Source organism: Pleurodeles waltl, chromosome 6 (assembly GCF_031143425.1).
Source record: "Pleurodeles waltl isolate 20211129_DDA chromosome 6, aPleWal1.hap1.20221129, whole genome shotgun sequence".
Lineage (NCBI taxonomy): Eukaryota > Metazoa > Chordata > Amphibia > Caudata > Salamandridae > Pleurodeles > Pleurodeles waltl.
The window spans coordinates 1276009993-1276032460 of record NC_090445.1 but is presented as its reverse complement, the minus strand read 5'-3'; the positions used below and the strand labels follow the sequence as shown (position 1 = coordinate 1276032460).

Genomic DNA, 22468 nt, shown 5'->3' with positions numbered 1-22468 from the left:
TAAAAAGTTGTCTGTTACTGGCCTAAAGCCTCTGGACTCTGATTTGCATGATCCTCCAGCTGTCACCCAGAAGATGATTAGCTCCCTTAATGAAGTGTGAACTTGCTCATAGAGCCGAGACAAAGTCTTTGGGTTTGGGAGGGTGTTCTGTATGTCTGGCAGGCTGACCTTGTGGGTTGTGCTCCAGAATCTAAATAACTTCAAAGGGGTCTACCTTGTCACTGGCAGATGTAACTAACACCTGAGCCTGCCCCAATCCTCTTCCCCCATAGCCAGTAGGGCACCAGGTCCAGTGGGAGAAGAGTTGCTCCCAGAACGGGTGTTAGTGCCAACAGAGGAGAGGTCCCCTTTTCAATGGCTACACATCTAGGGTGGCACACAGAAGCTTTTCACACTGGAAGAAATGTTCTGCAATGCTGGTTTTGAGCTGAGAAGGATATTGTGGAATTGTTTGCAGTAACATAGAAAGTGCTACAAAGGTGGATAGGGCCACTCTTGAAGACTTTTACTCAGAGTGACCAGGAGTTTCCCCCATCCACAGGCTGGCATTAGGCATAAATTTGGCACCACCATTACCCTCCTCAGAGCACTTCTGGACCTGTGGAAGAACAGAAAAAGACTGTACCTGCTGCCTGTAACTTGGAAGGAGCCCTGAAGACTGTACCTGCTCTCCCTCTTGTACATATGGCAAAGAAGTAGACTCCAAAGATGAGAAGCCTGACCTCTGTTTGGGCTACAGGTTCACAACAAGCTTTAATAGGCCATGTTCCCACATTTCCAGCTACCCATTTCCAACTGGACCTGCCCTGGACCTGATACTGCTCATTGCTGGAAAGAGGCATGACCCCTATATGCTGTCCCTGAAGTCCTGAGGCCTTGCCTGGTGTAAATGTATACTTCTCTTGACGTTTGCTGAAACCTAGAACTTATATACATGTTGCCAACCTTATGCCCTGAGAATGGGACAAACCTGTCGAGCCAAACTCCTGAGGGTGCACCACCACTGGAATTGGCACTGCCTAATTCTTCTCTGCATCAGAAAATCCAGTTCAGTGGGACCTCTGTTTACCAGTATTTGACCATGTCAGTCCCTCTTTGGTCACAGCTTGCAGCTTTGCCCCTCTGAAGAATCTGAGCTCCAAAAAACTTCCTAAGTCCGAACATAGAAAGCTTTATCAGACCAAGCCACAGCCTGTATCTGATAGACTGTGAAGCCACAGCCTGTAGCCAATAGACTTTGAAGGCTGTTTGGACGTGAAACCTGAATGTTTCCTGCTCAGAGCTTTTCTGCCTTCTGCAATTGTTTTACCAGAACCTCAGACTTCAGCTTCCCATCGTCTTTGTTCCCAGCTTTGATCACACCCTGATACTTTGCCTTGCTGAAGGCTTTTTGCTCAGAAAAATATTTTAATTAGAATGTAATTTTTTCACCAGGACAAACCGCCTTAAAACTCAACCTTTGTCAGGAATAAGGCTGTGTGCGGTCCAGGTCCCGCCCGAAACTCCGATGCGTGTATTTGCGGCGCTTTATGCGTACCACTTGTCATCCCTTCCTATTCTAAAAGTGGTCATCAGCATCGTCTGCCCTGTGGTAAAGCTCATGTAGCTGCAGGGTCAGGACATTGTTGGACAAGATGCACTTATCAGTGCTATTCTATGAAGGGACTACAATTCCCAGGTTTTTAGAGGCAGCAGCCATCTTGGGGTGTGGCAGGCCTATAAAGCCCGGCCACACCCAAGCACATTGCTCACTATTTTGAAGACTTCGATGGAGTCAGACCTTGTGGGGGTTCCTCTGAAGAAGAGCAGATTTCCTGCATGGCAGTTTGACAGCAAGTCAGAGTATCCTTGTTTCCATGGTAAATTCAGATATGAGTAGGTCATACTTTGTAGCGGTAAGGTCTTGATGAGCCCAATCTTGAAGGAGGTTGTTATTTCCAAAAGTACAGCGCCCCTTAGCACAACGAGCAAAGCGTTTCCAATTCTAAGAGTAAAGCGGCCTTGGCGCGATGATCAAAGTGCTTCGGATTACAGGAGTAAAGCGCCCCTTAGCACAACGAGCAAAGCATTTCAGGCCACACGTGTAAAGCACCCTTGGCACGATAATCAAAGCGTTTCATTTGACATGAGAAAAGCGCCCTCGGCACGACAATCAAAGCGTTTCAGTGCACGAGTAAAGCGCCCTTGGCACGAAAATCAAAGCGTTTCAGTCCACATGAGTAAAGTGCCTTTGGCACGGCAATCAAAGCGTTTCAGTCCACACGAGGAAAGCACCCTTGGCATGACAATCAAAGTGTTTCAGTCCACATGAGTAAAGCGCTCTTGGCACGAGGATCAAAATGCTTTAGTCCACATGAGTAAAAGCGCTCTCTTACCACAACGAGCAAAGCGCTTCAAGGCACAAGAGTAAAGTGCCCTTGGCACGACAATCAAAGCGTTTCAGGCTACATGAGTAAAGCGATCTGGGCACGAGTATCAAAATGCTTCAGGCCACATGAGTAAAGCGCCCCTTGGCATAACAAGTGTAGCGCTTCAGACAAAGCAAGTAAAAACGCTCTCTAGCATAATGAACAAAGCGCTTCATGTATGATGATTAAAGCGCTTCACGAACAACAAGCAAGGCGCTTCTGCCCAATGAACAAAACGCTTCAAGTTCAATGAATAAAGTTTCAGGCCTAGGTAGCAAATTTGAAAACGTTTCAGAGATAAGCAAATTATAGTTTCATAGGTTTTTTTTGGGAAGCATAATATGTGAGATACATATTTAAGTCTTTGAGAATTTCTAGGCTGAGATCAAACGTTTATCTCATGAATGCATAATTGTTACATGATTGATATTTAGAGTATGACCATAGTCCAAAGCTCTTGCCATCTCTAGGTTTAGAGGTTGCAGTTTGTTCTTGTTCCATGATTCAAAGAAGTGGCTACGCCCAATTCACAAAGGGTCTCACTCTGATATCACAGAGCCGCCTTTATTCAAGAGTCTATTGGTGAGTTATACTGTTATGAATGAATGTATGTATATTTGTTCTAACCGTTTCCTTTCAAATCTCTCTCCCTACAGGCCCCTACGCTAATTCCCTTCCCCCAGCCTGGCTTCATCATAACTCTGTGCTATAATAGCCTTCTGAGTTGGTGACGCCGGGAGGTGGGCCTTTCGTTCAGCAGCGTGCAGATCCTGAGTAAAGGGCACTGTGACAACCTTGTCCCACTGAAGCACAACCAGATGATTGTGGTTTACACTAAATGCTTTCTGGGTCTATTTTTAAATTAAAACTTTAAAAATCTATACTTAGATTCTACTTATTGGGGTTTTGTCAGAAATAATTTACATATTACTTCTAATTTAAGCATGTATGCTCTGTGTCATAGATACCAGGGTTTGAGCTCAGGTAATTTACTGAGTTTAGTGGTTCACCCTGGCAAGGATCGTGGTTATTATTTGAAATGGGTTCTCGGACCTCATCAATTAAGTCTGCAATTTCTGCTGTATGCTGCCATGGATGGAAACAGGGTGAGAATGATACCTGGGCAGACCATTGACTGAAAAGGCCTGATTCAAAGCCCCTCTATGGAGATATGTGTATGTACTTATATATATATATATAGGTACTTATGCATAAATATCTGTCTACAGTCTTGCACACAGTGTAATACCTATCCACCCTTAAAGGCTTACTGGCTTTAACAAATGCTTTTCACCATAAATATGTCTGGTCTACTATCTTCATCACAACTTTTCATAATGAACACATCAGTCCAATGGCATCTAGCATAACTATTATGAGTGAACCGAATTAGGTCTATAGCCTTTATTATTGGTTTGTCACAAAAACCTGCTCAGGCTTACTTTATTGTGCATAAGCTGGCCACCACCAAGCAGACAGTCATAAAATTACAAATACATACAAAAATATGGAAAGGAATTTCCTTCCCTTTGAAGTCTCTCTGAGCGTCTCAAGCAATCCGGCTTTTGAAACGTCCACTAGACACCAGGGATATTTTTTTTTGTATTAGAAACTGGCATAAGGGAGCGACCCCTTGGGCAAGGGTCGCTCCCAGGGAGGGCATTTATTTGGAAGGCCTTTAGGCACCAGGGATCATTTTTTTTTGTTTTGTTTTTTTGGAGGTGGGGAGCAACCCCTTAGACAAGGGTTGCTCCCCTAGGAGGCAAATTATATTTAGGCCATTTCTTTTTATGAGGCCAATCTGCCCCCAAGGGGGACAGAAACCACTAGACACCAGGGAGTTTTTATTTTTTTACGTGAATTTCACGCAAGGGGAGCAAATCCGTAGGGAAGGGTCACTCCCCTGAGGGGCAGATCAGCCTATTTTGAGTAGGCCGATTGGGGGCAGAAACCACTAGGCACCGGGGATTTTTGTTTTTTTGTTTTACAGATGGGGAGCGACCCCTTGGACAAGGGTCGCTCCCCTGGAGGGGAAAATTGTATTTAGGCCATTTCTGCCCCCTTTGGGGGCAGATCGGCCGATTTTTGCTACACCAATCTGCCCCCAAGGGGGGCAGAAACCACTAGGCACCGGGGATTTTTTTTTTGCGCCAATGTCACGCAGGGGGAGCGACCCCGTCGGCAAGGGTCGTTCCCGGGGGGGAGGGGGTCAGGGGGCAAATTTATTTTAGGCCATTTGGCAGATCGGCCTATTGTTATTACCTCTAGGCGCCAGGGCAATTTTTTTGGGGTGTTTTTCTTTTTGTTTGTTTTTTTAGAGACGGGGAGCGACCCATTAGGCAAGGGTCGCTCCAGGGGGGGAGTGGGGGGACAAATTTATTTTAGGCCGTTTCTGCCCCCCCCGGGGGGGCAGAAACCTCTAGGCGCCAGGGCAATTTTTTTTTGTGTTTTGTTTTTTTAGAGATGGGGAGCAACCCATTAGGCAAGGGTCGCTCCCTTGGGGGGTAAATTGTATTTAGACAATTTTTGCCCCCCTTGGGGGAAGATCGGCCGATTTTAGGTCAATCTGCCTCCAAGGGGGCAGAAACCACTAGGCACTGGGATTTTTTTTTTGCGCCAATGTCACGCAAGGGGAGCGACCCCGTAGGCAAGGGGCGCTCCCGGGGGGAGGTATGGGGGTTGGGGGGGTACATTTATTTTAGTCCATTTCTGCCCCCCTGGGGCCGGCTGAGCTAGAGGCCAAAATCCACAGGTAGGCACTGAAAAAATAAGATGTGTCCACGTTGTGTTTTGGGCCATTTCCTTTCGTGGGCGCTAGGCCTACCCACACAAGTGAGGTACCATTTTTATCGGGAGACTTGAGGGAACGCTGGGTGGAAGGAAATTTGTGGCTCCTCTCAGATTCCAGAACTTTCTGTCAGCAAAATGAGAGGAAAAAGTGTTTTTTGGCAAATTTTGAGGTTTGCAAAGGATTCTGGGTAACAGAACCTGGTCAAAGTCCCACAAGTCACCCTATCTTGGATTCCCCTAGGTTTCTAGTTTTCAAAAATGTGCTGGTTTGCTAGGTTTCCCCAGGTGCCTGCTGAGCTAGAGACCAAAATCCACAGGTAGGCACTGTTTTCTGTGAAAAAATGTGATGTGTCCACGATGTGTTTTGGGGGTTGGGGGGGTACATTTATTTTAGTCCATTTCTGCCCCCCTGGGGCCGGCTGAGCTAGAGGCCAAAATCCACAGGTAGGCACTGAAAAAATATGATGTGTCCACGTTGTGTTTTGGGCCATTTCCTTTTGTGGGCGCTAGGCCTACCCACACAACTGAGGTACCATTTTTATCGGGAGACTTGGGGGAACGCTGGGTGGAAGGAAGTTTGTGGCTCCCCTCAGATTACAGAACTTTCTGTCACCGAAATTAGTGGAATACATGTTTTATTTAGCCAAATTTTAAGGTTTGCAAAGGATTCTGGGTAACAGAACCTGGTCAGAGCCCCACAAGTCACCCCATCTTGGATTCCCCTTGGTCTCTGGTTTTTAAAAATGCACAGGTTTGGTAGGTTTCCCAAGGTGCCGGCTGTGTTAGAGGCCAAAATCTACAGGTAGGCACTTTGCAAAAAACACCTCTGTGTTCTGTCAAAAAATGTGATGTGTCCACGTTGTGTTTTGGGGCATTTCCTTTTGCGGGTGCTAGGCCTACCCACACAAGTGAGGCATCATTTTTATCAGGAGACTTGGGGGAACATAGAATAGCAAAGCAAGTGTTATTGCCCCTTGTCTTTCTCTACAGTTTTTCCTTCCAAATATAAGATAGTGTGTGAAAAAGAGGTCTATTTGAGAAATGCCCTGTAATTCACATGCTAGTATGGTCACCCCAGAATTCAGAGATGTACAAATAACCACTGCTCCTCAACACTTTATCTTGTGCCCATTTTGGAAATACAAAGGTTTTCTTGATAGCTATTCTTCACTCTTTATATTTCAGCAAATGAATTGCTGTATACCCGGTATAGAATGAAAACCCACTGCAGGGTGCAGCTCATTTATTGGCTCTGGGTACCTAGGGTTCTTGATGAACCTACAAGCCCTACAAATCCCCGCAACAAAAAGAGACCAGCAGACGTAACGGTATATTGCTTTCAAAAATCTGACATTGCAGGAAAAAGTTACAGAGTAAAACGTAGAGAAAAATTGCTGTTTTTTTCACCTCAATTTCAATATGTTTCTTTTTCAGTTGTTATTTTCTGTAGGAAACCCTTGTAGGATCTACACAAATTACCCCTTGCTGAATTCAGAATTATGTCTACTTTTTAGAAATGTTTAGGTTTCTGGGATCCAGCATTGGTTTTACGCCCATTTCTGTCACTGACTGGAAGGAGGCTGAAAGAACAAAAAAACATGAAAATGGGGTATGTCCCAGTAAAATGCCAAATTTGTGTTGGAAAATTGGGTTTTCTGATTCAAGTCTGCCTGTTCCTGAAAGCTGGGAAGCTGGTGATTTTAGCACCGCAAACCCTTTGTTGATGCCATTTTCAGGGAAAAAAACACAAGTCTTCTTCTGCAGCCACTTTTTTGAAAAAAACGAAATTTTCACTGTATTTTGGCTAATTTCTTGGCCTCCTTCAGGGGAACACACAAAGTCTGGGTACCTCTAGAATCCCTCTGATGTTGGAAAAAAAGGACGCAAATTTGGCTTGGCTAGCTTATGTGGACAAAAAGTTATGAGGGCCTAAGCCCGAACTGCCCCAAATAGCCAAAAAAAGGCCTGGCACAGGAGGGGGAAAAGGCCTGGCACCGAAGGGGTTAAATGCATATTGACCTTAACCTGTGCCTATCACAATAAATATACCGATCCTGCTGCACTTATTGTATCTTTAAATAATAAATCAATCAGGTCGATAACCTTGATCATTGAATTTGCACCATGGCCAATACAGTCTCCCAGTTTGGTGCATACGCTTTGCCTACCAGGAAAAATGGGCAATACAAGCATTCTTTTTCATTGGTAAAACACATGTTCTGTCCATTCAAGTGCCGCACACAGTGCAACCAACGTGTGTGCAAACAAACCTATATCTCAGCACAGCTCTGAATGCTCATTTTCTGTTGAGAACATTAAGGGCCATATGTACGAAAGCTTTTTCCCATAGACACAGAGGCCCTCATTCTGACCCTGGCGGTCGGCGGAGAGGCGGCGGTCGGACCGCGAACAGACCGGCGGTATTAAAAATGGCATTCTGACCCTGGCGGGAACCGCCAACACAGCCCGCCAACTTAACACTCCGACCGCCACAGCGGTACAAACAAACAGCGCGGCGGTTCCCGCCAACAGCCCGGCGGCAGACAAAGTACCGCCCACCCTATTACGACCCACCAATCTGCCACCTTTTCCGGGGCGGGAGCACCGCCGATAAGAACACGGCGGAAACAGACTACGAACGGGAAAACGCTCACCTCTACGCACTCCACGCGAGATTCCGGCAGTATGGAGCCAGAGTTACAGGTCATCCCCGCACTCCTATTCCTCCTCATATACCAGGAGCACGCCCGGCGGCGCGGAAGACATCGGTGAGTACTGCACCTACGACACAGGGGAGGGAAAAGATTACCGGCACACACCCACCCACCCACACCCACTACAACACACACATCAATGCATTCCCACAGATCACTGTCACAACCCACAAACCACCCCCCTCCGAAATAATGCAAAGACCAAAAGAAGAGATCATAAACGGCCAGATATATTGAAATATGGACACCAGTAATCCAAATAAATAAATAAACTATGTACAAAATATATACAGCTACTAAATGTAGTCCAACCACTGTCCGTGGATCACAGGGGTCCTGTGCAAAGGGGCAAGGCCCAGTCCCACGACAAGAACTCCACGGAGAGAACACTGCAGGGGCATCAGAAAGAAAATAGGACAGGCACCTCAGGGGGAAGGGAAGGGGGGGCACCTCAGCCACTTGAGTACACGACGCCAGATCCACGAGGGGACTCCATGACCACTGGCCCATCCTGGGGAGTGCAAAGCCACAGTCCATACAGTCCATACAGTGGGTGGCCTGCCCACTGGGCCATCCTGGGGAGAGCAAAGCCACAGTCCATACAGTCCATACAGTGGGTGGCCTGCCCACTGGGCCATCCTGGGGAGAGCAAAGCCACAGTCCATACAGTCCATACAGTGGGTGGCCTGCCCACTGGGCCATCCTGGGGAGAGCAAAGCCACAGTCCATACAGTCCATACAGTGGGTGGCCTGCCCACTGGGCCATCCTGGGGAGAGCAAAGCCACAGTCCATACAGTCCATACAGTGGGTGGCCTGCCCACTGGGCCATCCTGGGGAGAGCAAAGCCACAGTCCATACAGTCCATAACAGACCCCACTGCCACTGGAGGAGGCAAGTTGGCCAGAGGACATCCTGCAGCCCTGCCCGAGATAGATCCTGCCCTGCCACGTCTGCCAAAGGGCCAGCGGTTCTTGCCCTGAAGGGCCCAGTTCAGCGGTTCTTGCCTTGAAGGGCCCAGTTCAGCGGTTCTTGAGACGGCGGGGCCCAGTTCAGCGGTTCTTGCCCTGAAGGGCCCAGTTCAGCGGTTCTTGAGACGGCGGGGCCCAGTTCAGCGGTTCTTGAGACGGCGGGGCCCAGTTCAGCGGTTCTTGCCTTGAAGGGCCCAGTTCAGCGGTTCTTGAGACGGCGGGGCCCAGTTCAGCGGTTCTTGCCCTGAAGGGCCCAGTTCAGCGGTTCTTGAGACGGCGGGGCCCAGTTCAGCGGTTCTTGAGACGGCGGGGCCCAGTTCAGCGGTTCTTGCCTTGAAGGGCCCAGTTCAGCGGTTCTTGCCTTGAAGGGCCCAGTTCAGCGGTTCTTGAGACGGCGGGGCCCAGTTCAGCGGTTCTTGAGACGGCGGGGCCCAGTTCAGCGGTTCTGGAGACGGCGGGGCCCAGTTCAGCGGTTCTTGCCTTGAAGGGCCCAGTTCAGCGGTTCTTGAGACGGCGGGGCCCAGTTCAGCGGTTCTTGCCCTGAAGGGCCCAGTTCAGCGGTTCTTGAGACGGCGGGGCCCAGTTCAGCGGTTCTTGAGACGGCGGGGCCCAGTTCAGCGGTTCTTGCCTTGAAGGGCCCAGTTCAGCGGTTCTTGAGACGGCGGGGCCCAGTTCAGCGGTTCTTGCCCTGAAGGGCCCAGTTCAGCGGTTCTTGAGACGGCGGGGCCCAGTTCAGCGGTTCTTGAGACGGCGGGGCCCAGTTCAGCGGTTCTTGCCTTGAAGGGCCCAGTTCAGCGGTTCTTGAGACGGCGGGGCCCAGTTCAGCGGTTCTTGCCCTGAAGGGCCCAGTTCAGCGGTTCTTGAGACGGCGGGGCCCAGTTCAGCGGTTCTTGAGACGGCGGGGCCCAGTTCAGCGGTTCTTGCCTTGAAGGGCCCAGTTCAGCGGTTCTTGCCTTGAAGGGCCCAGTTCAGCGGTTCTTGAGACGGCGGGGCCCAGTTCAGCGGTTCTTGAGACGGCGGGGCCCAGTTCAGCGGTTCTGGAGACGGCGGGGCCCAGTTCAGCGGTTCTTGCCTTGAAGGGCCCAGTTCAGCGGTTCTTGAGACGGCGGGGCCCAGTTCAGCGGTTCTTGCCCTGAAGGGCCCAGTTCAGCGGTTCTTGAGACGGCGGGGCCCAGTTCAGCGGTTCTTGAGACGGCGGGGCCCAGTTCAGCGGTTCTTGCCTTGAAGGGCCCAGTTCAGCGGTTCTTGAGACGGCGGGCCCAGTTCAGCGGTTCTTGCCCTGAAGGGCCCAGTTCAGCGGTTCTTGTGACGGCGGGGCCCAGTTCAGCGGTTCTTGAGACGGCGGGGCCCAGTTCAGCGGTTCTTGCCTTGAAGGGCCCAGTTCAGCGGTTCTTGCCTTGAAGGGCCCAGTTCAGCGGTTCTTGAGACGGCGGGGCCCAGTTCAGCGGTTCTTGAGACGGCGGGGCCCAGTTCAGCGGTTCTGGAGACGGCGGGGCCCAGTTCAGCGGTTCTTGCCTTGAAGGGCCCAGTTCAGCGTTTCTTGCCTTGAAGGGCCCAGTTCAGCGGTTCTTGAGACGGCGGGGCCCAGTTCAGCGGTTCTTGAGACGGCGGGGCCCAGTTCAGCGGTTCTTGAGACGGCGGGGCCCAGTTCAGCGGTTCTTGCCTTGAAGGGCCCAGTTCAGCGGTTCTTGAGACGGCGGGGCCCAGTTCAGCGGTTCTTGCCTTGAAGGGCCCAGTTCAGCGGTTCTTGCCTTGAAGGGCCCAGTTCAGCGGTTCTTGAGACGGCGGGGCCCAGTTCAGCGGTTCTTGAGACGGCGGGGCCCAGTTCAGCGGTTCTGGAGACGGCGGGGCCCAGTTCAGCGGTTCTTGCCTTGAAGGGCCCAGTTCAGCGGTTCTTGAGACGGCGGGGCCCAGTTCAGCGGTTCTTGCCCTGAAGGGCCCAGTTCAGCGGTTCTTGAGACGGCGGGGCCCAGTTCAGCGGTTCTTGAGACGGCGGGGCCCAGTTCAGCGGTTCTTGCCTTGAAGGGCCCAGTTCAGCGGTTCTTGAGACGGCGGGGCCCAGTTCAGCGGTTCTTGCCTTGAAGGGCCCAGTTCAGCGGTTCTTGCCTTGAAGGGCCCAGTTCAGCGGTTCTTGAGACGGCGGGGCCCAGTTCAGCGGTTCTTGAGACGGCGGACGGTCTATGGCCAACTGCTAATTGCCTGGTGGTGCCCTCCTGGGCAGCGGGGATGGTGCTCCTTCACTGCCCACCTGGGCTGTGGGTGGTGGGGCCCTCCTGGCCAGCTGGGCTGGGTCCTCCCTGGGCAGCGGCTATGGGGGTGGTGGGCTCTCCCGGGGCAGCTGTGCCGGTTCCTCCCGGGGCAGCGGCTATGGGGGTTGTGGGCTCCTCCTGGGCAGCAGGCCTGCTGCCTGACCTCTCCAACTTGCTGCCCTTGCCCTCCTTAGTCGTCGGCCTGTGGCCCTTGCCTCCCTTTGGAGCTGTGGCTGGTGACTGTCTCTGGGTGGTGTCCGGGGGGGATGTAGAAGGCGGGCTCCTGCGGCGCCCCTTCCGCCTTCTGCTCCTCTTCCCAGGGGGTGGGCTGGCTGTCCCCTTGCTGCTGGGCGAAGATCCAGACATGCGGCTGGCGGGCTCCAATACCCCTGCACCCTTGTCAAGGGGGCTGCAGGGCTGGTGGTGGCTGAGGTGCTCTTCTTACCCCGACGAGAAGGAGGGGGGGCTCAGGGTCAGGAAAGAAGTTAGTAGTGGCGAGGAAGAGCTTCTTGGGACAATGGAGAGTGGTAGGTACAGTGGGAATGGGAGTGGAGGGAGAGGATGTGGTTGTAGGTGAGTCACGTTTGCTGTCTTTGGGTGCAGGTGCAGGAGGGATAGGCTGTCGTGAGGTGGATGGCTGTTGGGTGGGTGGGTGGCTGCGTTTGTGTGGTGTGGAAGAGGGGGTGACAGACACAGTGGGAGAGGACACAGGGGACGTGTAAATGGCAGTGGGATGGTGACTGCACGTGTGCGGACTGGAGTGGAGGGTGTGCTGGTGATGGAAACACTGGCTGATGGTGAGGTGAATGGAGGTGTGAGTGTAGACGTCACAGGGAGGGAGGAGGGAGACGAGGAGGTGGGGGTCACAGAGGTGGTAGTGACTGTTGGCATGTCTGCATCGGAATGTTGCGTGTGTGAATGTCTGGGTGATCTGTGGTGCTTATGTTTGGATGAGCTTCTCTTGGGTGTTGAGGTGTGTGCAGGCTGGTCTGATGGTGTGGGTGGGACAGGCAGAGGAACAGGAGACTGGGAGGAGGGAGTTAGTAGAGGCAGGCAGGAGACAGGGACAATGGCTGCCGTCAGTGCTGAGGCCAGAGCCTGGAACGATCGCTGATGGGCAGCCTGACCCGAATGAATGCCCTCCAGGTACGCATTGCTGCGATGAACCTCCCTCTCCACCCCCTGGATGGCATTCAAAAGGGTAGTCTGCCCAACAATGAGCGTTCGGAGGAGGTCAATGACCTCCTCACTGAGGGCAGCGGGGGTAACAGGGGCAGGGCCTGAGGTGCCTGGGGCGAAGGAGATGCCCGGCTTCCTGGCAGAGCGGGCACGGGGCGAACGCGGAGGGGCTGCTGGGAGGGCGGAGATGGTGCGCTGGGTGGCGGCTGTACCTGTAATGGCGGGGGGCACGGATGGTGCCACCCCCGCAAGGGAGCCCCTTTCCGAGGACGTGTCCGTGTCGCTGCAGGCTCCAGTCGTCCCCGTCGTGGAGCTCCCCTCGCCCTCCGTCTCACTGGTCCAGTCTGACTCTGTGGCATGGCCCTCCTGGGCCATGTGAGATGCAGCTCCCTCCTGCCCCGATGCCACTTCTCCTCCGCCTGATGATGCTGATGCACACAAGCACAGAAAGACAAACAAAAAGGGGGGGGGAGAGAGAAATAAAGGGATATTGAGTACATGGATCTCCGGTACAGTTAGCGGACATGACAGACACAGATGCCCCCTGCACTAAGTTGCGCACTTGGGGTCCGCTACGCATTCCGTGGAAGATGCCCTACACGCCTAGAGTTGTCAACTGCACCCATGGATGACACGGCCCAGGGATGGCTGTACTGACACACTACTGAGGGTGGTGGCTGGGGACACAGAGGCTTACGGGGGTGCCCAGCCTACAGATATCGCCCTGGCCTAGGGGGACCCACAGCCCTCCTCCCCCACCCAGACACCTCCACTGCACGACAACAGAGTAGATGATGCTTGTACTCACCCCCTTGTGTCTGCTGTGCTGCCCTCACGCGCCCATCCAAATCAGGGTAGGCCACCGCCAGGATCCGGAACATCAGGGGGCTCAGTTGACGGCAGGCACCCCGCCTACGTTGGGAGGCCATCCCCAGCAGAGACTCGGCGGTCTTCTTGGTCCCGCGGCGGATGTCCTCCCACCTCTTGCGGCAGTGGGTGCCCCGTCGATGGTGGACCCCCAGGCCCCGGACTTCCTTGGCGATGGCACGCCAAATCCCGATCTTCTCATGGGCGCGGACCTATGTGACACGTACAGGGAGGGAGAAATACCACGTTCAAGTTACTCAGCATTTTCCTTTCCAGTGGCCCAACGCCCCCCATCCCCGCCAGGCCCCCCGCCAGGCCCCCCGCCATGCCCAACATGCCCCCCATCCCCGCCAGGCCCCCCGCCAGGCCCCCGCCATGGCCAACATGCCCCCCATCCCCGCCAGGCCCCCCGCCAGGCCCCCCGCCATGCCCAACATGCCCCCCATCCCCGCCAGGCCCCCCGCCAGGCCCCCCGCCATGCCCAACATGCCCCCCATCCCCGCCAGGCCCCCCGCCAGGCCCCCCGCCATGCCCAACATGCCCCCCATCCCCGCCAGGCCCCCCGCCAGGCCCTCCGCCATGCCCAACATGCACCCCATCCCTGCCAGGCCCCCGCCAGCCCCAACATGCCCCCCATCCCCGCCAGGCCCCCCGCCAGGCCCCCCGCCATGCCCAACATGCCCCCCATCCCCGCCAGGCCCCCCGCCAGCCCCAACATGCACCCCATCCCCGCCAGGCCCCCCGCCAGGCCCCCCGCCATGCCCAACATGCCCCCCATCCCCGCCAGGCCCCCCGCCAGCCCCAACATGCACCCCATCCCCGCCAGGCCCCCCGCCAGGCCCCCCGCCATGCCCAACATGCCCCCCATCCCCGCCAGGCCCCCCGCCATGCCCAACATGCCCCCCATCCCCGCCAGGCCCCCCGCCAGGCCCCCCGCCATGCCCAACATGCCCCCCATCCCCGCCAGGCCCCCCGCCAGGCCCCCCGCCATGCCCAACATGCCCCCCATCCCCGCCAGGCCCCCCGCCAGGCCCCCCGCCATGCCCAACATGCACCCCATCCCCGCCAGGCCCCCGCCAGCCCCAACATGCCCCCCATCCCCGCCAGGCCCCCAAGCCAGCCAGTGGCCCCAAATCCAGATAGAATTAAACTCACTTGTTGGTCTGGAGGACCGTAGAGTAGCGCATACTGGGGGAGGACCCCATCCACAAGTTTCTCCAACTCCTCTCCAGTGAAGGCAGGGGCCCTTTCCCCAGTCGCAGCAGCCATTGTCCCTTCCAGACCGAGGTCACAGCAACACTTGCAGTATAGGTCCTCTCCTGTGAAAGTTCAAGTCGCAAGTGGATAAGTAGATAGAAAATGGCGGTCACGTCCGCGGCGGTGCGTACCGCGGCGGTGCGTCCCGCCACCGCCGGCGCCCTTCGCCATTGGCTCCTGAAACCCATAGGCTTCAATGTTAACCAATGCGGCTTCGCGCCGCGGTCTTGGCCCGCCGCCCGCCGCGGTGTGCCACGCCAGCGCATTGACCTCACATCCCATTGTCACACTTCACAGGTCAGGCAGCCGCCATTTCCAGGGCCCACATGGCTCAATTTCAACTGCGTCACACAGGCCTAGGCCTTGCATAGCCACACATACACGCCTTTCACTGCATAGAGAATCGTATACTGTGCTAGCTGTGAGTACGTACCTGTGGGTTGCCTGACTGTGTGCTCCATGTTGTCCTTCCTAGGCACCGTCCGCTGGGTTGGGCGAGGAGACGGATGAATCCTCCCGTGTACCGACCGCTGGTGGACCTGTCGACAATGGAAGAACGCCACATTATCCTGACCTACCGTCTTAACCGTGCCACTATCCATGAACTGTGTGCCCGGCTGGAGCCCGACCTGATGTCCCCCATCCGCCAACCCACAGGGATTCCCCCTCTGGTGCAGGTCATGTCAGTACTCCATTTCTTGGCAAGTGGGTCATTTCAGACAACCGTGGGAATTGCTTCTGGGATGTCTCAGCCCATGTTTTCAAAGGTGTTATCCAGAGTGTTGTCTGCCCTGATGAAATCCGTGAGGAGCTACATCATTTTCCCTGAGGTGGGCGAATTGGCTACAGTGAAGGGTGATTTCTACGCCCTTGGACATATTCCCAACGTCATTGGTGCCATTGATGGGACCCATGTGGCTTTGGTTCCCCCAAGAGACAGGGAGCAGGTGTACAGGAACAGAAAAAGTTACCATTCAATGAACATCCAGGTGGTGTGTTTGGCTGACCAGTACATCTCGCATGTAAATGCCAAATTCCCAGGGTCAGTGCATGACGCCTACATCCTCAGGAATAGCAGCATCCCTTACGTGATGGAACAGCTACAGAGACACCGTGTATGGCTAGTGGGGGACTCTGGGTACCCCAACCTGTCGTGGCTACTGACCCCAGTAAGGAATCCCCGGACCAGGGCAGAGGAACGGTACAATGAGGCCCATGGGCGTACTAGGAGGGTGATCGAACGCACCTTTGGCCTCCTAAAGGCCAGGTTTCGCTGCCTGCATATGACCGGTGGATCCCTAATGTACTCACCTAAGAAGGTGTGTCACATCATCGTGGCCTGCTGCATGCTTCACAACCTGGCTTTGCGCCGCCAGGTGCCTTTCCTGCAGGAGGATGGTCGAGACGGTGGTGTTGTGGCAGCGGTGGAACCTGAGGAGAGTGACGAGGAGGAAGACGACGGGGCTGAAACAGACAACAGGGACAGAATCATTGAACAGTACTTCCAATAGGACACAGGTAACATTTCAAAGATAATTTAGTAAAAGTTAACTACTCTGCAGCATCTCTGCTGCCTGTCTATTTGCCCCAGTGTATGATGACTGAGTTTTGGCTTTTCCCTCCCTATTTCAGATCTGGGGTCCCCACTACGAGTCCTGTGCTTCGTTTCCCATGGACTACAGCTTTGTGGCAGCTGTTTGTTGACTTCACCATGTACAAGGACATATTTGCACTGTCATGTCAATTACAATCTATTGAAATCACAGCCAGACTCCTGATATTTTGGTGCAAAATAGGTGTTTATTGAAGTGCTCAAAATGGGATGGGTGGTTTCAAGTGGGTGGGGGCTATGGTGAAGGAATGTCCATGGCAGAGTCCAGAGTAACAGTCACACAGGTGCATTGTCCAGAGGCCTGTGGAGAGATGGAGCATGGGCAGTTCGAGGATGGACAGGGTGACAATGTGGGACAGTGGGATGACATCAGGTGGTATCCATTGCTGGCGAGGGTCTTGACATCCTACTCTGTCTTGCGAGATCTCAGGGCCCTCTTGCGGGGTGGTTCTTCTCCTGCAGGAGGTGGGGGTCTGGTGGGCTGCTGCTGTGCGGGGGCCTCCTGTCCACTAGCGCCGGCGGAGGTGGATGGCTGTTCTTGGTCCCGGCTAGTGGCAGGGGCCCTTGGGTGTTGTTCAGTGTCCGCCCTGCTGTTTACGAGGTCCTGCAGCAGCCCTACCATGGTAACCAGGGTGGTGTTGATGGCTCGGATGTCCTCCCTGTACCCCCGATAGTGTTCCTCCTGCAGCACCCGGATCTCCTGGAACCGGGCCAGTACCGTCGCCATCGTCTCCTGGGAGCGGTTGTATGCTCCCATGATGGTGGTGAGGACCTCGTGGAGAGTGGGTTCCCTGGGCCTCTCCTCCCCCCCCTGTCGCACAGCTGCCCGCCGAGTTGCCCTGTTTCCCTGGGCCTCTGCCCCCTGGCCGGTGTGCCCACTACCACTGCCCCCAGGTCCCTGTTGTTGTTGGGGTGGTGGGTTATCCTGGGTGCCCTGTAGTGGTAGACACACCGCAGATTGACGCGCCCTGGAGACAGAGGCATGGGCCCGCTGGGTGGGAGCTGTGCTGGTGTTCCCAGAGGGGTTAGGGTCTATAGTGGCCTGTGCCTGTGTGAGGGGAACCGACTGTCCAGAGGTCCCCGATGGTCCGGGCTGGTCATCGGTGTCCAGATCGACAGAGCTGCTGTCATCGCTGACGGCCTCTTGGGTGGGGGGTGTGGATAATTCTGGCCCCTCCGCCGCGGTGTGTTGACGGTCGGGTCCTGCAGGGGTATAGAGGTATGGTTATAGTTTCAATGTGTGGCATATGGGTGTATCTGTGGGTTCCCGTGTCCCCAAGTGCTGGCATTCGTGTGTGGGGGCTTTGGTGAGGGTGGCTTGTGGGGGGGATGTGTATATGCATTGGGCATGCTTTGGTGATGGGTGTCCATGCTTAGTGGACGCATGCAGGCCTAGGTTTTGGGATGTGTGGGTTGTGATGGTGAGACATTGGCGGGGAATAGGTGTGGTGGGGGTGAGGATGGTGGTGGGGGTGAGGATGGTGGTGGGGGTGAGGGTGGGGGTGAGGATGGTGGTGGGGGTGAGGGTGGGGGTGAGGATGGGGGTGGGGGTGAGGGTGGGGGTGAGGATGGGGGTGGGGGTGAGGGTGGGGTTCGAGGATGGGGGTGAGGGTTGGGGTCTGATTTGGCATGCAGGTGGGGGGGAAGCAGTATTGAAGCTTCAACTTACCAGTATCCATTCCTCCGCCGACTCCTGCGAGGCCGTCAGGATGCAGGATGTTCAAGACTTCCTCCTCCCATGATGTGAATTGTGGGGGTTGAGGTGGGGGTCCTCCGCCAGTCTTCTGCACGGCGATGTTGTGCCTGGATACCATGGAACGCACCTTCCCCCGTAGGTCGTTCCATCGCTTCCTGATGTCTTCCCGATTTCTGGGGTGCTGTCCCACTGCGTTCACCCTGTCGACAATCCTCTGCCATAGCTCCGTCCTCCGGGCAATGCTGGTGTATTGGACCTGTGTGCCGAACAGCTGGGGCTCTACACGAACGATTTCCTCCACCATAACCCTGAGTTCTTCGTCTGTGAAGCGGGGTTGTCTTTGGGGTGCCATGGGGTGGTGTGTATGATGTGTGGGGTGGAGTATGTGTATTTAAGTGAGTTGAGTGTGGTGGTGTGTGTTGTTTTGTGTGTGGATAGTGTGTGGGTGATGGTGTTGAGTGGCTGTGGCTGTTATGTTTTGGATGCTGGTGTCTCGCTCTTGCCTTCTTTACGATTTTGTAAGCGTAGGGGTTTGTGGGTGATGTGGGTGGGTGTTTTATATTGTATTGTGTGTGTGGGAGTGGTGTGTGTATGTGTATCAGGTGTGTGGGATTCAAATCGTCCAATGTGGGTGAGTTTTGTTCGTTGGTGGGTATTCTGACCGCGCCGGTGTGTCCCGCCAATGGAATACCGCGTTTGAATGACCGCCGCGTGGATTCGTGGGTCGTAATGGGATGGGCGTATTTCTGTTGGCGTGGCGGTGGAGGTTTGGTCACCTCCACCTTTCCGCCGACCGCTGGTCTGGCGGTCTGTTGTGGCGGTCGGATTTTCGGAGGTTTGCCTTCTGCGGGTCAGAATGACCGTGGCGGGTTTCCGCGACCGCGGCGGGATTATGGAGGATTTCTGACCGGCGGTAGGCGCCTTTTACCGCCGAGGTCAGAATGACCCCCAGAATGGGTAAAATCCTTTGGTACATCTGGCCCTAAGTTCTGGCAACAGCTCGCAGTCAAGAAAACCCCAAACAAGTTTCCATGTATTAACAAATGCAATCAGTCACATGTAGTTAAGTAGCATCTTGTACGTAGAAAGCCCACCAGATGCAATGAAGTAGAAGCTGCTCATCTACAGGATACACTGACCTAATTGTCAAAGGAGAAGATTTTGGCTTTGGAAACCTATCACCCACACAGCCTACCTCAGAGCAAGGGATCCACAGACATACTGGAAGCACTTAGAGGTACTAAAGAGGACTAAAGAGGAGAAACACCATTAAAAGGATGCCTGATGATATTATCAGCACACAATGTTAGAATACATACTGAACTCATAAAGTCTCTGGATATTTGGAATGTGACCATGGCACTAGATTTTTGTACAATGGTAAATGGACTAGTTCCTTGTACCCATGTTTGTGGTACCAGAGAGCCCTAGACGCAAGTTATGCCGGTCATATTTCAGATGTCACTAAGACCAGTCACACACAAGGTTATTGGTAGTTGATGTTTTGTAATGGGTACCATGGAGATGGATAATAAAAACACCCATTCTGAACAGCAAAATGGTGGTAGCAAGTACTATACTGCTAATTGAAAGATTAGTACTAATATTACAATTAATACTACCACTCATAATAAAAACAAAAACATTGTTATTAATCGTATTATCAATAGTCCTCATATTACTACGACTGTTACTAATATTACTGCTACTACAGCTACTACTTCTACTAATAATAATGCTAATAATGATAATAATTATAATATTTAAGCATTTATTGGCTACTACTAATGCAAATTCAATCTTGTAAAGCAAATGCTCTTCCACCTACAATTGAGGCAATAATTCTGATAAACCGTCCTGTGTTTTTCTAGCATATTGCTCTTTTACATCCTGTATGCGACACTTATGTGTAAGTTCAGCAAAGGCTAATATGAACATAGACCATTTTTCATTTTTCCCGTTCAAAGAGTTTCCATGGATCTGTAAAGGGAATGGTTCCCTGTAATAACATATCAATGTTCAGCTCCAACAATGTTGTACATTCACGCTGCTTTGATTTCGAACGCCCCTCATAGACAGGATGCTCAAACAACCCTAAAGCTGTTGTGTTATGATATTTGTGCTCCAACCCAAGCTACCAGCCCAGACAAGTGACATTGGAGAGGAGGTAGTGAAGCATGATTGTTGATCTGAAGCTTTATTGTGCTATGTTAGAAATATGATCACCTGTGGAATATCCACAAACAAGCCTCGCCGGGAAGATCATTAGCAAGGATAATTCATGTGCATGCAAGTCTTTTTTAATTTTATTTAAGATGATGTGTAGCGCTTCAAACCATTGGTAGTAGCTACACTGTGGTGATGAAATAAAGAAATATGAAGTTGACTACAGCAGTCAAAATATGTTAGGGTACGTCTTAGACCTGACACTTTTGGCGTGACACTCCCCTATACTTTTTGCTTTCACAAAGCTGTTTTTGCTGAACCCGTTCTTCTTGGCATTAGAATTTTATGCAATTTAGCCCTGGTAACAAGTGGTGAAGTGTTGGTGTTCCCTCACATGGTAAAATCGTCAAACATCTAATTGACACATATATTTTGCTTATAAGTCCCTAGTTAATGAGACTACATGTGCTCAGGGCCTTTAAATGAATTGCTACTAATGGGTTGCAGCACTCAGTGTTCCACCCCCTAACGTTGCGCTGCAAAACATGTCTCAGGCCTACCACTGCAGCATGTAGTCTAATTTTAAACTGTTATTTCTACCTAGCAAAATAAACCACTTCTCAAGCCTAAATCTTCCTTTTAATTCTTAAAAGTCACCCCCTAAATTGGCCCTAACACCTCATATCTTGGCATGTGTACCTACGTTTTACATATCTTGGCAGTTAAAAACTCCCAAAGGCACTTTTCACTGGGGCAAGGCTACCCCTCCTATGGACTAACACTCGGTTACCTTACTAACTTTTATAAGTGGTACCTTTGGTTTGGGAGCAGATGCATAAATACTTCTTTCACTCATTTCAATTGTAATTTAAAATTCTCTTTAATGGTAAAATTTGATTTTAAGTTACCATTCTAAAAATTCCAATTTTAGAAGGTTGTCATTTTTGTGCCTAAATAAAATGTGCCTTTCTGCCAGTGTCCAGGGCTGCATGACTCTAATGGTTCTCCTGTGTTGCAATATACATTCCTTCCACACAGGGAAAAGGGCCTTGGGTTCTCCTTTCCTGAGCAGAATGGCTTGGGTGGTTGTACACAACCCTTCCTGAGCCTCAAAGGGTACACTGAGAGGTGTCAGATGGTTGTGCTCATTCCGTTCCTGTCTGCTCTGTCACCAGAAATTGCAGCTGACACCAGGACCTCTCTGCCATTTGTTACTCTAGACAGTTGGGGGCCAACCCCAGGGGAAGGGGCACAACTGACCAGATCCAGTTTGGGGGTAGACAAAAAGAGGGCCCTCACACAAAGGTTGGCACTGGGTATAAAGGTGTGACCTTCAGAAACTCTCATCGGAACACTCCTCGACCTGTGGAAGAGTCAGAAACAGGACTGCCCTGCTGTCTGAAAAAGGAAGACCAGACCTTCTTGCCTTGAACCTACGATTCCTAGAAGTAACTCTAAGGGTCAGTTGGCTGAACTTCTTTTTGAGCTACAGGGACGCAAGCTTCCAGACAACTTCCCTGCAACTGCCAGCTGATCATCACCAATTAGACCTGCCAGAGCCATGCTGTTGTCGTCTGATGGAGTGCGTCCTAATCCCAAAGTGGTGCTCCACCAGGTCCTGGACCCTTCGCTTGAATCAGAGTGTACTCCTCCTACTTCAAAACTGCATAGGCTGAACTACGGGTGAAAATTCTGAAGTATTGGACTCTTTGCGACCAGGAGTGGGCTCTCACATCAACAACGCCGTCCACATATCCTGCCATTGCAAAGCTCTGACCACAATCTGCTGTTTGCGTCAGCAGTGACAGGCCATGTCTCTTGCCAGTATGAAGCTGCAGAGGTGACCTGCTCTTGGCACCCACAACAATCTTTTTACAGTCTGCCAAAGCTAAACTCAAGCTAAGATTTCTCATGTGGTCTTGGACTGTTTGAGAAGTTAAACCCTTCACCAAGATGAACCTGGACCCTGTATCTGACTCCGGCTTCATCGTGGTGGACCGAAATTTGTGACTTTGACCAGGTCCAGTATGACCAAATAACACCTAGTGATGCTTTGACACTATTTTCATCTGAAAGTTTAACAAATCAGAACTTCAGTTCTACTGTTTGAACGTTTGTTGTTTTGGTGTCATTTTATTTATTAAAATGTACTCTATTTTTCTAAATAGGTTTAAGATTGTTCTTGTGTTGTGTTTTCACTTTATTACTGGTTAAGTGCTGTATAAATACTTTACAAATTGCCTCTAAGTTAATCCTGACTGCTACTGTGCAAAGTTTCCAGAGTATTAGGCTCAGGTTTTTTAATTGAATTTTGTGGTTCACACTGACTAGGATTGTGTTTATTACCTGAGTGTGGCTCTCCCTATTCTGAACTAAAATACCTTTGAGAAGCGTCAGTCAAACCTGAGAATTGACTACAGTGGACAGAAAGATGGTTTCAGGCTTCTAATCAACAGATACACATCAAAGAAGTAGGCAGGATGGCCAGATAACTAGCTAACTATGTGTCTCACTAAACAGACTGACATCAGGTTATTTTTTATCCAACAAGTCTACAAATG

General features: G+C 52.3%; 1 protein-coding gene across 1 annotated transcript in view; it reads left to right on the top strand.

The window, feature by feature from the left end:
- LOC138300803 (SPARC-like) overlaps window positions 1-22468 on the top strand; it is a 695108-nt gene that overhangs the window by 627802 nt on the left and 44838 nt on the right. The gene's annotated exons all lie outside the window — the stretch shown is intronic.